Genomic DNA, 14,154 nt, shown 5'->3' on the forward strand with positions numbered 1-14,154 from the left:
AGCCATGAGTTAAGCCTATGTGCCTCTTTGAACAGGTGAATAATGGCCTTTGTTATCATGGGTTTTAAATGGAGGCATGCTAATTCATGCACACAGTTTAATAAAGGTTTGTGTATACATTTTTTGTACACAGAAATCTTTTCTGCATTTGAAGTCTGCACACAAAAAAATGTGCACACATTTGGCAGTAAAGCTCAGGGTTATTAATATGGAGGGCAAAGATTCTCATGCCCTAAGCATCGCTCCATATCTAAAAGCGTTCTTTCAAAACGAAATGGGCAAGTAATTCATTGCTTTCACATTTTGTTTTAAATAAAAGTCAGGCAAAGACATTGTGGTGTGATATCTACAATAAATGTGGAAATACGCCAACCCATCCCAAAAGAAAACAAGCAATAGTGACTGAAACCAAACTTTATAACAATTGGCAAACAGCAATGTATAAACATTTTTCTGCAAACTGTTATTATCATCTCTTTGACGTTGCTTTCGACATTCAAGTGATCATATTGGTCCTCTTTCAATAGCAACACCAACTCATGTTTGACCTCAGAAAACACAGAGAATAGAACTGCCATACTTCTAGGACCAAACATCATGACTTCAGCGGTGGTGATGATGTGTACTTTATCTATATCTGAAGACTTGGGCATCCATAGCCCATCACATTTTCCCTTCTCATATGATGCTCAAGGCGGCTTACAGCAGTAGAATTCAGGATGCTGCTCCCAAAGATCTTGCAATCTGTGACCTGCCCAAGGTCACAAGTAGTCTGTGGGAGAAGTGGAATCTGAACCCAGGGTTTCCCTGGTTCTAAGCCCATTGCTCCATTAGGCTACTTCTTCTTGTCACTTGTTTTCTTGGCAAGATGTTGTAATGGTTTGCTCTTTCCTTGTGCAGCCCACAGCACTTGGTCTTTCCAGGTAGACATCTGTTGAAGTAATAGAATGGCCTGACCAAGATCCAACAGGTTCAGACACGTTCAGGATGCTGGTGTTGCTGGGGGGTGTCATCTGGGGATGGTTCTTGGTAGGGTTGCCAAGAACCATTCTAGGCTTTGTTTTGGCAGCGGAAATACAGTACCTGAATGTAATTCACTTTGAAGTGCTGAAAAAAGTGCAAAAAGTGGAATATAAATCTAAATAAATAAATAAATAAAATAAGTAGAGATCTTATTTTATGAAAGATCTCACACAAAAGCTGCAAAATGTGAAGATTCTGCATGTAATTAGTGTAGGCATGAATGGTCCTGAACAACATCGCATGAAAAGTAGAAAATGGCTAAATTTGCCAGTTCTTCAATGTTTCGCTGTTTTTGGGGGTTTTTTTTCATTAACATCTAGAAAATAGAGAGGGGGAAGGTTACAAATGCAGCAGGATAGCTGAATGTTGCTAGTTTTCATCTCTGTCCTGCAAAATAAAAAAAAAGCCATGCCTGTGAAGAAAAACATTTGGGAGAAGCAGACATTTTCGACTCATTTTCCCCACAGACAGGAAAAGCCTAGGTTTTGCCATTTTCACTAAAAAGAAAAAAAAAAAAGTTCACACATTTCTAAACAGAACTTTCTCCGTTCCATCTGTTTGCATTCATGCAAATCACAACTGTGTTCTGTTTCTTTTACTTCCAGAGAAAAAATTAGTGCCTAACCGTATAAGGCTTTCAAACTTTCAGCTTTACTGCCTGAAAAAAAAAAGCCTCTCTCAACCCCCTGAGGAAGTGATTTTTCACTGTGAAACATGTTGGGAATTTGTCATATTGTCTGTGTGACTGTTGGATAAATAAAGGTGATTTTTTTAGCAAGGGAATGGCACAGGAGCTTACTAGCTGGCGGCTTTGCTGCCTGAAAAAGCCTCCTAACAGCTTTCCAAAAATGTATTTTTAGTGCTGTCTCAAGCTTTGTGATTCTGGCTCCAGTGGCTTCCAAAAACAACTGATTGTAGTCAACAAGATAGCACACATGGCAGCAAATATGGTTTTTTTTTTGTTTCTTTCTTTTTTTTTTTTTTTTTTTTTTTTAAATAACAATGAAATAAAACCATAATTACAATTTTGATATCAGGGTGGCACTTCATTTATTTATTTTATTGTTATTTATTTATTTCATCTTTTATTTATTTTACTTACTTATCCAGTCTCCCTAAATAAATAAACAGCCCAGGTTTTCAGCCTGTGTCCTCCTTTTTCTTATCTGTAATACTTCTAACGCTCCTTGCCTGCCTCCCTTCCCTCTTCCCCCACCCCCAAACTGATAAAAATTAGCTTTATGAAATTGCAGTATAACACACCACAATTAAAGGTCCATCAGCCCCCATGATTCATCCTGCAGCTCCCAATCTGAGAATCAATGCCCTAAGGAGCTAAAATATATTTTTCACACCCCTTATAAGAATTCAGGTGGTTGTATTTTCATAGACAAAAAACAGTGCATGGGACACGGTTGGGGCTGATACTATGGGAAAAGTGAACGTGCTGAAACAGGGATCATTTTCAGATGATTTCCTGGCTTAGTTGTCAGGGTATTTTGGAAGGGGATGGAGCTTTTCTGTATCACACAGCTATGGCTGCAGCTTGATAGGATGAAACTGCTGGAGGAGTCACAGACTCATGAGATCTCTGGCTGCAAAGCAGACATTGAATTATTCAGAACACAGGCTAGGAAACCCCATGAAACCGAGAGTGAAATGATCAGCTGAGTAATCCAGCCTTGTATGGTATGGGCAAGCAAATGGTCATTCCTTTAGTAATGTGCATCAAAAAGAAAACCCAGATCTTGGTCTATTCAGATGGCTTCACGGCTGTGCTGTGTGCTGCCATGCAAGAGATCCGGACACGACTCCGAATCCAGAACCCAGAGCCCGGTGGACCAGGTGAGGCTAGGGATGTGGCAGAGGTAGCGTTTACTGTCCCTTAGTCTGAGGGGAGAGAGGCCGAGCCGATGCAAAGCAATGACTCCAGATGCATGCATACCCAGTTCCAGTTCACCCCGGGTCAAACCAAACTGGCTGACCCAGTTCTGGGTTTACCCCAAAGCATGCATGGGGCTATAGTTCTGATATTTTTTTTACCATTGATTTCCCTAAGAAAATCAGAACTACAACTCCATGCATGCAATGGGGCGAAGCCCAGCACTAGAACTTCCTGTTCCCTTGACCTGGGGTAAGATGGAAATCCTAAGTTCCAGAAGGAGCTTGAAGAAGACTATCTCTGCCATGGCTGGATTAAATGGTGAGTTGGGGTGAGAAAAAGGAGGTTACAAATGGGGAAAAATCCCAGGTAGTTGGGAAGGAAGGCTTATGGTTGAAAAATGAGTTGGTCAGTGACTAGGCAGACCACCTGGTTCCCATTAAGCAGAAGCCTAAAGGAGCAGATCCAAAATTTAAAAAAGAAGCAAATCCCCCATATCTCAAAGCATTTCTCTTGGCTTTTTTTTTTTTTTTATTAGCTTCCTCTGATTGAACTATCATCTCTGTGCTGTGTTGTGTGAAACCTCTGACTGGCTCTGAATTAACTTAGGCAGCTGTAAGTTCCCTTTTCATCCCACCCGTCCCCATTGAGACCCTCCACCAAACACCACACCACACTTTGTCTGTTGGTATAACAGGGCTGCAGCTTTCTTGCATATTATTTACATGTTTTCCATTATGGGCTCCGAGCCAGTTCCAATTTCTCCACCTGTGGAGCCCTCTTCTTCCTCCGCTACCCTACAGCCTACCAACCGGGACCAGCCCACACCCCCATGCCACCGCCCTCCAGGCAGCCATGACTCCGGCCCCTGCTGGCTGCTCAGCATTTATATCAGCCTTGCCAGGCTACTCCTCCAGGCACACACTGGCTCAGGTACCCACCACAGTCTGAGGGCATTGAGGGCTTGACCTTCCCTTGCCCCAGACCCCCAACTAAAGCTGAGGCATTATTATCAGCATCTCAAAACCCTTTCTATTGTGTCTTGCAGTGTCATATTAAAAAAAAAAAATGCCATTTCCAGTGTCAGATAGATGAACCCCATCCAAGTGGAAAAGTCCAAAGTCATTAGCTCATGCCGAATGGCAACCCGCCACTAAATAAAGTCACTGACTTACTTGTTGACCTTCCTGGATCTGTCTACTGGTTTTCATGAGCCCCACTTTGGTCATGGACTAATAGTCGACCAAACAAACTGTACCCCTGGGTAAGCTGCACGTAGCGAAGCCAGGTCCCTTTTTAATGTTCCAGGGGGTGCCATCCTGCCAAAATCATTGCCACCAAGCTCGCTGCATCATCACTGGCAGAAGTTGTGACCACCACATGCTACAGCACTTCCTACAGATACCTCTTGATGCCAGCCCGAGGTGCTCTCCGTATACCTGGCTCTGAGCCCTCTTTTCTGCTCTAACCTTGAAGGAATGTCCAACCATCCACACAACCACTGTCAGTGCACTCCCTGCATTTGAAGCACAAATATTACATAAAGGCTAATAAGAACTGAGTATCGGTGTGCCGTGCTCGTGCGCATAAGCTGTGTGTGCCAAGGACTTCCACCTGCCAATTCTCTATATGGCTGCCTTTGGCATATCCCAGTGAGCAGCCGCCAATGCTGCTCCTATTCTGAAGGAGTGAGTACCAAAGGTGCTTGGGTCCAGAGACAGAGCTAGCAACGTCTTTCTGAAAGCTGCTGTAAACTGAAACCTAATCAGGGGGAACCGAAATGGGTTACGCACCTAGGTCAGCAAGCCTGGCATGCCCTTAGATTGCTCACCGGGCATGTGATAGCAGAGGTTGCCCTCAGCATCAACTTTGCCCCTTTACCCTTTTGGTCGGTCTTGGACTTGTGCACCCTTAGCTGCACCTTTCCGTCCATTAATACCACATTGCTTGCCGGTAAATCAGTGTCATCACAGTCATTCTTTGCCGATGCCACAAGTTCATCAATGTGCAGAGCCTCAAAGAATGTTAGGGAGAAGGTCAGGCAGAAGATCATTGCTTCAAATGCAGACTGGCAACTTGCTGGTGCCTCCTCCCAAAGCTGGCATGGTATTTCATGTGTGACTGGGCACCTGCCATCCCAGTAGGGTTTTTTGTTTGGCCAGCCCATCAATAACTTCTGCATGGGTCACCCCAGCCCTACATTTTTGTGAAAAAGATGAAACCGGTCACTTGGATGGTGACTGTTCCTTTGGCTGAACCCTGTCTCCTAGCCTGCATGATGTAATCTACCAGTGCTTCCTCCGGCACCTGTTCCTGTTCCTATCCCTGCTCCCTTAGGAAACCATACATGACGTTGAATCCTTGCTTGGACACTTTCTTTGTCACTGGGGATACCACTCTACTCAGTAAGTCCCATATTGCATCTTCCCAAAGTGCCAAAGGTCCTCCAGTACTGGTGTACCCTGCCTGTCTGTTCCGGAAGCCAGCTGCCTGAAAAGAGACCACTTAAAGCAAGAAAGAGCATCAGATAAACTATTTCTTTTCCCCGGAGCATGCCAAGTCCAAACAGTCATTTTCAGATTTAAACACCAAAGCACAAATTCCCTGAGTAATGTGGTAATCAGCCTGCACTTAGGTGCCTGCTTGTTGATCACCTCCACCATGCCCAGGTTGTCTCACCAGAACACCACCCTCTGGATGGCCAATTTTGGAGCCCTATAAAGCTAGGGCTAATACAATCGAGAATAATTCCAAGAAGGTGACGTTCTTAGTCACACCTGCTTCAAACTAGCTTGTGGGCCAGGGTGCCGCACACCATGCCCCCTGGAAGTAGACACCAAAACCTTTCCCCGTTGATGCATCCGAGAACAGCTCCAAATCCTTGCTGGATATCAGTGGCACCTACCAGATGGAGATCCCCATTGTACACCCTTACAAAGGACCCCCAAATCTGCAGGTCATCCCGAATACATTATGATATCCTGATGTGGTGATGATGCTGCTGAACTCCCACCATGGAGACAGCCATTCTGCGCAGGAACACCCTGCCCAGGGGGACCACTCTGCATGCAAACTTTAGATGGCCAATCAGGGATTGCATCTGCCCTAAGGTCAACTATTTTGGTGCCCCCACTGTCTGTACCAGACTCCGTAGCTCTCCAAGCTTGTTGCTGGGTATGCAAGACACCATCTCTACTGAATCTAAATCTGTCCCAAAAAATGTTAGCGCCATGGCAGGGCCCTCCAATTTACCCTTTGCCAAAGGAATAGCAAAGTCTGAATTTGGGACAGGATGGCTGCCCATGCCAGATCAGCAAGCCAAGGTGGCTTTCTCAGTGATGTCAGGGCTCCTGTGGGTGGGAGAGCAGAGGTTACAGGCCCTGCATTTCCACTATTTTTCACATGCTGCTGCGGGGGTGCTACAGTTGTGACCCCGCTTGCCCCTTCCCCCCACCCCCATTATCCCATCCAGCCACTGGGGCTACAAGGGGGCATGAGGTATAAGGAAATTGTGGAATCCAGCTCCATAGGACTATATAGAGGCAATACTATATCCTGCGCCCCCACCCCCGGGCACCTCCTCAGTTCAGGGGCACGGCTGAGGCCATTAAAGGCTGCTGATAAGAGGCTCGTGCTCACATCCCAGCTACTCACGGTATTGTAGCACTGTATCCTTCATTGCCACAGCTCTCCCACGCACTTAGGTAGTGCTAGGACCCAGGGGAAGCTGGGTCAGAGGGGTAGAGCTGGCTGTCGCTTCTGTGACAATGTGAGATGAGCTCTCCCTGTTGCCTGAGCTCCAGACTGCTGGGACACCAGAGGCAGCCATGTGTGTAGTGGGGAAAAGGGCTGCAAGAAAACTTGCAGTTCAGGCTGCAGAGCTAGGAGCTGAAATTGAGCTTGAGAAGGCAGGAGTGAGAGACGCTGCACAGGCTTGCAGGGGAGGCTCAACCACATGGTCATCCAGCTCAGGGCTGGATGCATGCTGGCGGCTACTGTGCCTGACTGGAGCCCCTCTGGGCCCAGGAGCACCCATGGAGAGGAGTGGGATCAGGATTAGTGGGGGGGGGCGGCCTCAGAGAGTTGAGCCACAGCATGGAGGGCTCAACGTTGGATGTAGGGCGGAGGGAAGATGCCGGGCCACTACTCTCAGCTCCGAAAATCTCAGCAGGGGAAGACAAGATGCTGGCCAGAGGAGGAGGGCGGGGAATATCAAGGGAGCCCCCAAGGGAGGACAAATGGGGGAATCCCCGAGGGGGAGAGGACAATGGGAGGCAGGGTTAGCCAAGGGGGGGGGGGCACGGAATAGGCAAGGCTGCCAAGTGGGGAAAGCCCAGGGGGACCGCATGTCGCTTACCTTGCTCCATGGTCAGCCTCCACCTGCAGACCCCCAACCCAGAGCTTTCCCCTCACCCTGAGTCTGGAGGAAATGAGCCCCTCCCCCTCCTCTCATCAGGTGGGCAAGGGGGGGGGCCTTCTCCTTCTGAACGCACGCTTGTAATTCAAAACTTTCAACTAATCCGAGGATATGCATGTGAGCGAGAGACAGCAGCACTGAAGCGAGGACTTTACTTAGAGCCGGGGGCTCCGACCGCTGGACTGTTCAGGGCAGCAGGATGCAGGACACTACAGACAGAAAAGCCTCTTCAAATAATAAACCCCCCACCATGCAGGGTCATCAGCCAGGAAGAAAAGCCACTGGGAAAAGTTCGGCAACATGTAACGCCCATGGCCAAAAGCAACTGACCTTTGTCCGGGGAGACGCCGCCCCTCAGCCCAGCGTTTTGCTTGCAGTTTGCTTTATTTATTTATTTGTTTGTTTGTTTGCAGCCTTCCCTTGGGCCCACATCTCCCCTCCCCCGGCAGACACGGTCTGCAGCCCCAGGACCCGGGAGCGCGCACGGCGGGACTGCGGCTCCTCCGGCAGCCTCCTGCTGTAAACAAACCGCTGCCATGCAGTGGCGGCGCTCACCGCGGCTCCCTCCGCTGCCTTTTACGTTTTTGGGGTTTTTTTTTTTTTTACTGTCAAAAAATCTTGAGAAATTAAAAAAAAAAAAAAAAATAGTGGCTGCTTAAAAGCAAACAATTTTAAGCCGTGCTTTTTTATTTTTTTTCTTTGCCTATTTCATTTCCTCCTTATCCTTTTCCCACCCTTCTGTCTTTTGAGTACACTTTAACATCAAATAGATAGAGAGATGTGTCGGATTTTCTTCCTAAAGCGCAGCTACTCACTTTTGTAGTTATCGATCGCCAGTCATGGGCGGCATCGGGGGGTGGGGGTGGGGGGGGGGGGGATGAGGTGTTAGAAGGAGGGAAGTATTCCCCTAGATGTAGGAACCATCCTGAGGTTCGTTACCCACCCCCACCCCCTTATAATGAATGAGTCCTCAAACTTAAGAGCAAGGTAGAATGAAACCCACAACTCCCCCCCTGGATCCTGTTACGGTAAAGAGAATAAATGTGTTGGAGAGACCTGGAGGCAGACAAAGAAAGGTGCTCAGGGGAATCCTCTGAAAATATGCCCAAAAAGGAGAGGTAGAGAGGGGAAGGAGCATGCAAATCCATGCAATATGGAGAGAAACGGGAGGAAGGACTAACGTGGGATGGAGGGCGATGAGCACACAAAGCCGGGCGAGGCAAACGGCACAAAGAGGGGAGGAAGGGCAATCTAGAAGGGGCAGAGAGAGAGCGTGTGGGAGAGGGGCTGCAGAGCGAAAGTGAAAAGCACTGCCAGGGATGGGGAAGGAGAGACTTGAAGGCGTGAGAGCGATGTATAAAGGAGGGGGCAGCAGGGAGTGACAGGAAGCGATGGAGAGCGAGCGAGAGGGTGTGAGAGAAGAGGAAGGGGAGACAGAGCGAGAGGGAGGAACAGACGGACGGACGGAGGGTGCCGCGCTCTCTCACTTCAAGCGCGAGCATCCTGAGCTCGGGGAGGGGGGTGAAGCTGCGCCAGCAACATCTGCAGGTCCCGGCGAGAGAGCCTGGCTGCCTTTCCCTTAGAGATCAGCTAGAAGTAAGTGGTCACGTCCTTGTCACCGAGCCGGGGGAGGGGGTACTGAAGCTTGCCTCCTTGGTCCAGGGGCTGCCTTGTCTTTCCTCTCATACATCACTTCGCTCTTAGGTACCGGGTAGCAGTTTCTCCGTGCTATGTTCGTCTGCAGCATCTATGAGTAATTTTTTTTTATTATTATTATTGAAATTCTTAGCACAGATCCTGGGATATATAGCCGGTCAGGTTAGCGGGGCTGCTATGTATTATTTGGCACCGTGCAGCAGTGTCCTGTAGAAGCTTACAATACTTTATCAGATTTAAGGCAAGGATTTTGTCAGGAGATCAGGGCAGTATAATATTAACTCATTCTAATCTGATTTTCGCCAGCATGGTGTTTTATTCTGCCCTTCAAAGCAGATTACAATGGAGCATCCGCCACCCCCCCCCCCCACACACACACACAAAAACTCTGAAAATCTTAGCAGGGAGTAAGTGAATCAAGACAAAGACCATTTGAAAGGAAAAGTGCACAGGGGGCAGTAAATGCAAAAGATAGTGTGTGCTGGCAGTGGCTTTTCTACTGGCGCTTAGGCTGTGCAGAGAGCTTGGGCTTGTCACTTTACCTGGGGCTGCAGACATTAATGGCTTTCTTTGTATTGGGGGGGGGGGGGGGAGAGGGGAAGGAGCGTGCCCCTGAAATAAAAGACTCCTGGTTTTGGGGTTTTTTTTGAGTACTTAGAGAGAATTACTTGGGGTACATAGTGTTGACTGCGCCTGGGTTGAATGGGGGGGATTTCATTTTCAAGGAAGACAAGAAGAGCAGGTAATTTTGGCCCCTGTAGCTGAGGAGGGGGGGGGGGGGGGGGGGGTTCTCTTGTAGATCAATGTTCGGGGTGGGGCTAGTGCTCGTAACTGGGTAAGGAGAGTGGGGGGTTATCTCTTGCAAAGACGGGTCACACAGACTGGGACCACGACTTGTCGCTGCTTAAGGCAGCAGGGTACGGCAGAGCCTTCAAAATATCAACTTGGCTGTTATTGGCCGCCTTTCTAAGTTGCTCTTCTGTTGGTCTTCCTAAGAGCAGATGAAGTATGGCAGGGGAAGGATTTGTGTTTGTTTTCCAATATTTCCTACTTCTTGTATTTTGCTTTTCAGTTTTTTTGGAATGCGATGCCTGTGCCTTTTCTAGTGAAAACACCCCTGTTTTTTTTCAGAAATCGCCTTCCTTCCTTATCACTTCTTAGCTTTTGATGCTGTGTTGGTACTCTCTATGTATGCATCACTTTGATGGCTGCATGGGGGGAAGAGGAGGGGGTGGTGGTGAAAGTTTGCACAGCAGTGCCCTGATTTACAAGTAGGAAATGCTTTCAGAATATTTCCAGGGGTGTGCACTGACTTTTTTTCTTTTTTTTTTCATTTTGTTCTTGTTTCTTTTCATTTATTTAAAATGAATGCATGAAACAAACACAATTAAAAAAAAAAGAAAAAAGGAAGAACAAAAACAAAAAAAATGTCATGCCCTATTGGAGAAGAAAAAAACCCATCCCGGGCCTTCACCTTCAATTCCCCCCCCCCCTGCCCCCCTCACCTCCTGGAATCCTCTTCCCATATTTTTTCTTTCTTCATGGGGCAGGAGTGATCCCCCAGTTGCTCTTGCCCGCTGGTGGTTTTCTTAAGAAATGGAGCCAGCGAACTGATTCTGGCAGCATCGTTAATTTCATCCATACACAATGGTGCCATACAAAATGGTGTCTGGGCCTGGTTGGCACAGTTAAGTATGGAATGAATTAACAATGTCACCGGCCTGCCTCTATCTGCCAGCACCATTTCTAAGCACATTTACTGGTTTAGCGGGAGCCACAGAGAAAGAACAATTATGGTAAGAGGGAGATGAGGGGAGGGATCCAGAAGGGGGCCTGGAAGGGTTTTTATTTTTTGGCGACAATGGCAGTGGTAAAAAATTTTTCAAATGAAAATGAATAACATTGTGTTTGTTTTGCCTTCGTTTCATTTAAAACAAAAATGAATTGAAACAAAATGGGAAAATTTAGTACAATTTCCCATTTTGTTTTAAATGAATGCACAGCCCTAAACTTTACTCTCACCTCAGAATTCCCATAAAATGCACAACAAAAAGAACCTCGATGGTTTTGTTTCAGTTGAAAACTACATTGCCTTAAAAATGTGCTCTGCTGCTTTACGAAGAGGCATTATAATATCTCCCTTGATAGCAGGTATTGGAGTTGCTCTGTCCCTTTGTTTTGGTAGGCTCAGTCTCTCTCTCTCTCTCTCTCTTGTGGAACAGGTTACAGAGTGGGCTAATGACTAATTAAGAAGTAAGGCCATGTCTTATGAAAGCAGATCACAGACTAGTACTGTGGATGTGATTATTGACACTAGGTAGGACGAGCAATTGTCTCTTGGAACAAATCACAGAATGGTGTTATTATTGCCCATTGTTGCTATGACTGGTAGGAGGAGAGATTCCTCTGGTGAGAGGGTCTCACAGACTAGTGGTAATGTTGCTTGTGGTTGACTAAAGGGAGAGGGGGGGGTCCTCTTATGGGAGCAGATCAGAGTGGTGGTGTATGAGAAGGAAGATCCCTTTGAGAGGCATGCTAGCTAGTGGAACTGTTGTGTTATGGCTGAGTGATAGAAAACAATGATTCACGTATGTATATTTACTGAGTAGAAAGATGCTTTAATGTTGGCATGGGCTGCTGGCTAGTTGGGTTTTTCTGTTTTGGTTATCCACTGGCTTCATTTATTTTTCCTCCTGGTTTTATCACCTTGCAGAACTAAATCAGAACTAAATCAGTTTATGCAATGGGGTAAAACCAGCAGAGGGTCAGCTTGCTCTGAAAAATAATCAGCTTGGCTCTCCTCTTCAGTTCATTGTTGTTCCTCCAAAGCAGTGAGAATCAGGTGCTGAGACACAGTAACCAGATCAAGAGTGTCATGAATGCTCTCTTGTTACAGTTTTTCGAATTGCTTGGAAGAGTAAAATTTATACAAATAACCCATACATTCTTACATTACATCTATGAAGTCTTTGGAACACGTTATCTGCATATGCATATAGTAATCAAACTGCACTTCCATAGCTGGGTACAATGCCTTTGTTATAAATTACATATTCAGCTTTTACGTATATTCATTTTGGATGAATGCGCCAATGATAGAGACACGTCTTTTACAATAATTGGCATCCCTAACAATGTTCTAGTCTTCAAGTGATGCTGGGTGTAAATCTCACTGGATGCAGCTGACCGAAGAACCCTAGATGTGGTGCATAGTTGGATAGTTCTCAGTGGGGTCACTAAGTGCAGGAACCTGCTGAAGTCAGGAGCCTCGAGTCCCTAGGAGCAAGCCTGCAAGCACCTCTCCAATGGGGGAGGGAGGTGGAGAGAATTGATGATGGTGCTGGTGAGCCTGTTATTTGAACATGGTATGTAGTTTATTCTGAGGATGCTTAATCATGATAAAGATTTTTGAAGGATAATACTTGGGGTGGGGGGCGAGAGGAGGTTTCTGAATTTGCTAACATGCTACTCTCCTCTCAGTAAGTCAATTTTTAAAATCTACTTTTCTGACTCCAGTTTGTTTTTTTTCTGTGGTTTACAGTAGCTTTTTGCCTGTCACTCTTTTAATTCTGTCTATTGTAATCTAAATCTGCTGTTAATGTCCTTTTTATCATGAAAGACTGTGTTTATTGTATTTAACACTGATCAGTTTATATTGTTTATTACCTCTGCTCCCAGTTAATTGTTTTCAAGTGTTAAATCAATGCACACCCTCTTGGAAGTAGCTGGGGACTAAAACAAGGTGAAATCTAGTTTTCTGTTTAGTGTGAGGTCTACTAGTTTGTTGAGTACATAGAAATAATTGCATTAACAAATTCCTTTGCAGCACAGATTTGAAATACACTGCTTTTTTTTTTTAATTGTATATTGTATACCATGCTAGCCAATTATAAAGTAACTCAACTGTACTAGGTTTAAAGAAGCACAGACTTGATGAAATGTGCCACAAAATCCTGCATTAAAAAGCATGTGGAAACCTAGTAGGATGAATTATAAGGTTTCATAGCCTTGGGAGACCATGGCTACTTTTGCACTGTAGCCTTTCCTTATGCATTGCTTAATGAGTTTTGCCTTCTGCATGAAGCAAGGAGCTGTTTTACTGTCTAGCACCTGTAGAAAGATTGGCAGCTACAGATTGCAAATCTGTTTTCGGATTGTTTTGCCAAAGAAAATGGACACCTTGTAATTTACAAAATTATATACACAGGGAGAACATGTTATATGGAGCAAGAAGTGACTCTATGGTGCAAATGAATTGGGGGAACAACCACCAGAGCACGTGCTAATACATAGTCTGATCTATTTACAGAAGATAGCTCATTCATTTAACATATTTTACTTTTGACTGAACAAGTACAAATGTTTGAATTAATCAAAACATTAATAAATGCTCTTTAGTATGCCAGCTTTATCAATGGGTCCATTCATTGCAATAGTCTGTGCTGAGATAAGCAGCATGACAGTGATAGCAAAGCATAGTATCCATTCTAAGAAACTGTGAATTCATCAAACAGCAGTTATTTGTTTAAAATATTTGGGACCAAAACTATATATACTTTTTTTTGGCCCCAAATAAACAAATATGCCCCAAACATTTACTAAAGCAGCATATTTAGATTATGAATTAACTATTTCAAAAGCTGTTTTGAAACAAGTTCACCACAAGGTCTAAAGCTTTGGTTGTTGGTCTATTGCTGTCCTGTAAATTTGTGTTTAAGTGCATCCGACGTGTTCAGATTATAGAACTTTCTGTTGAGAAGTGTGGGAATGCCGCAAGGCCAGCAGCTTTTATTAAATCTGGCAAAAGAATCCAGGGCAGAGCACACAGGGGGGAAAGGTCAAGTTGTACAAAATGAGGGCAAAGCTTGGAGAATCCCCCCTGACTTTGCACTGTCCTAACTGCATTATTGTAAACCATTGCGATGGTATGTTCTAGTGACGGTATAGAAAACTTAATAAATAAATACATTAATTGGAAAGGGAGTGTTACTTACTGTAAATATCAGCAATCCAGCGCCTCGCTTTACATATCAATATGCAAAACAAATAAGTGAAAGGGATCTGGAAATATTCCACTCGTGTGTCCATGTTGCATTGGGTAGTGATAAATGTAGACATTGCAACTGACTTTTGGTGAAGCATCCGTGTTGGAAAGATAATTGTTGCTGCGTTATAA

The 14,154-nt window shown here is 45.4% G+C and overlaps 1 protein-coding gene and 1 long non-coding RNA gene across 2 annotated transcripts in view; one reads left to right on the plus strand and one right to left on the minus strand.

The window, feature by feature from the left end:
• Positions 1-398: 398 nt before the first annotated feature.
• Positions 399-7,798, minus strand: LOC115074875. The gene is made up of 2 exons (XR_003852356.1): positions 7,653-7,798; positions 399-1,410 (listed from the first exon to the last, which is right to left on the minus strand). It is a non-coding gene; the product is annotated as an uncharacterized LOC115074875 (long non-coding RNA).
• SEMA6D (semaphorin 6D) overlaps positions 3,157-14,154 on the plus strand; it is a 549,700-nt gene continuing 538,702 nt past the window's right edge. Inside the window, exon 1 of the mRNA XM_029574820.1 lies at positions 3,157-3,226. The gene's annotated coding sequence lies outside the window, so the exon portion shown is untranslated. The remainder of the gene's footprint in view (positions 3,227-14,154) is intronic.

Source organism: Rhinatrema bivittatum, chromosome 13, assembly GCF_901001135.1.
Source record: "Rhinatrema bivittatum chromosome 13, aRhiBiv1.1, whole genome shotgun sequence".
Classification (NCBI taxonomy): Eukaryota; Metazoa; Chordata; class Amphibia; order Gymnophiona; family Rhinatrematidae; genus Rhinatrema; species Rhinatrema bivittatum.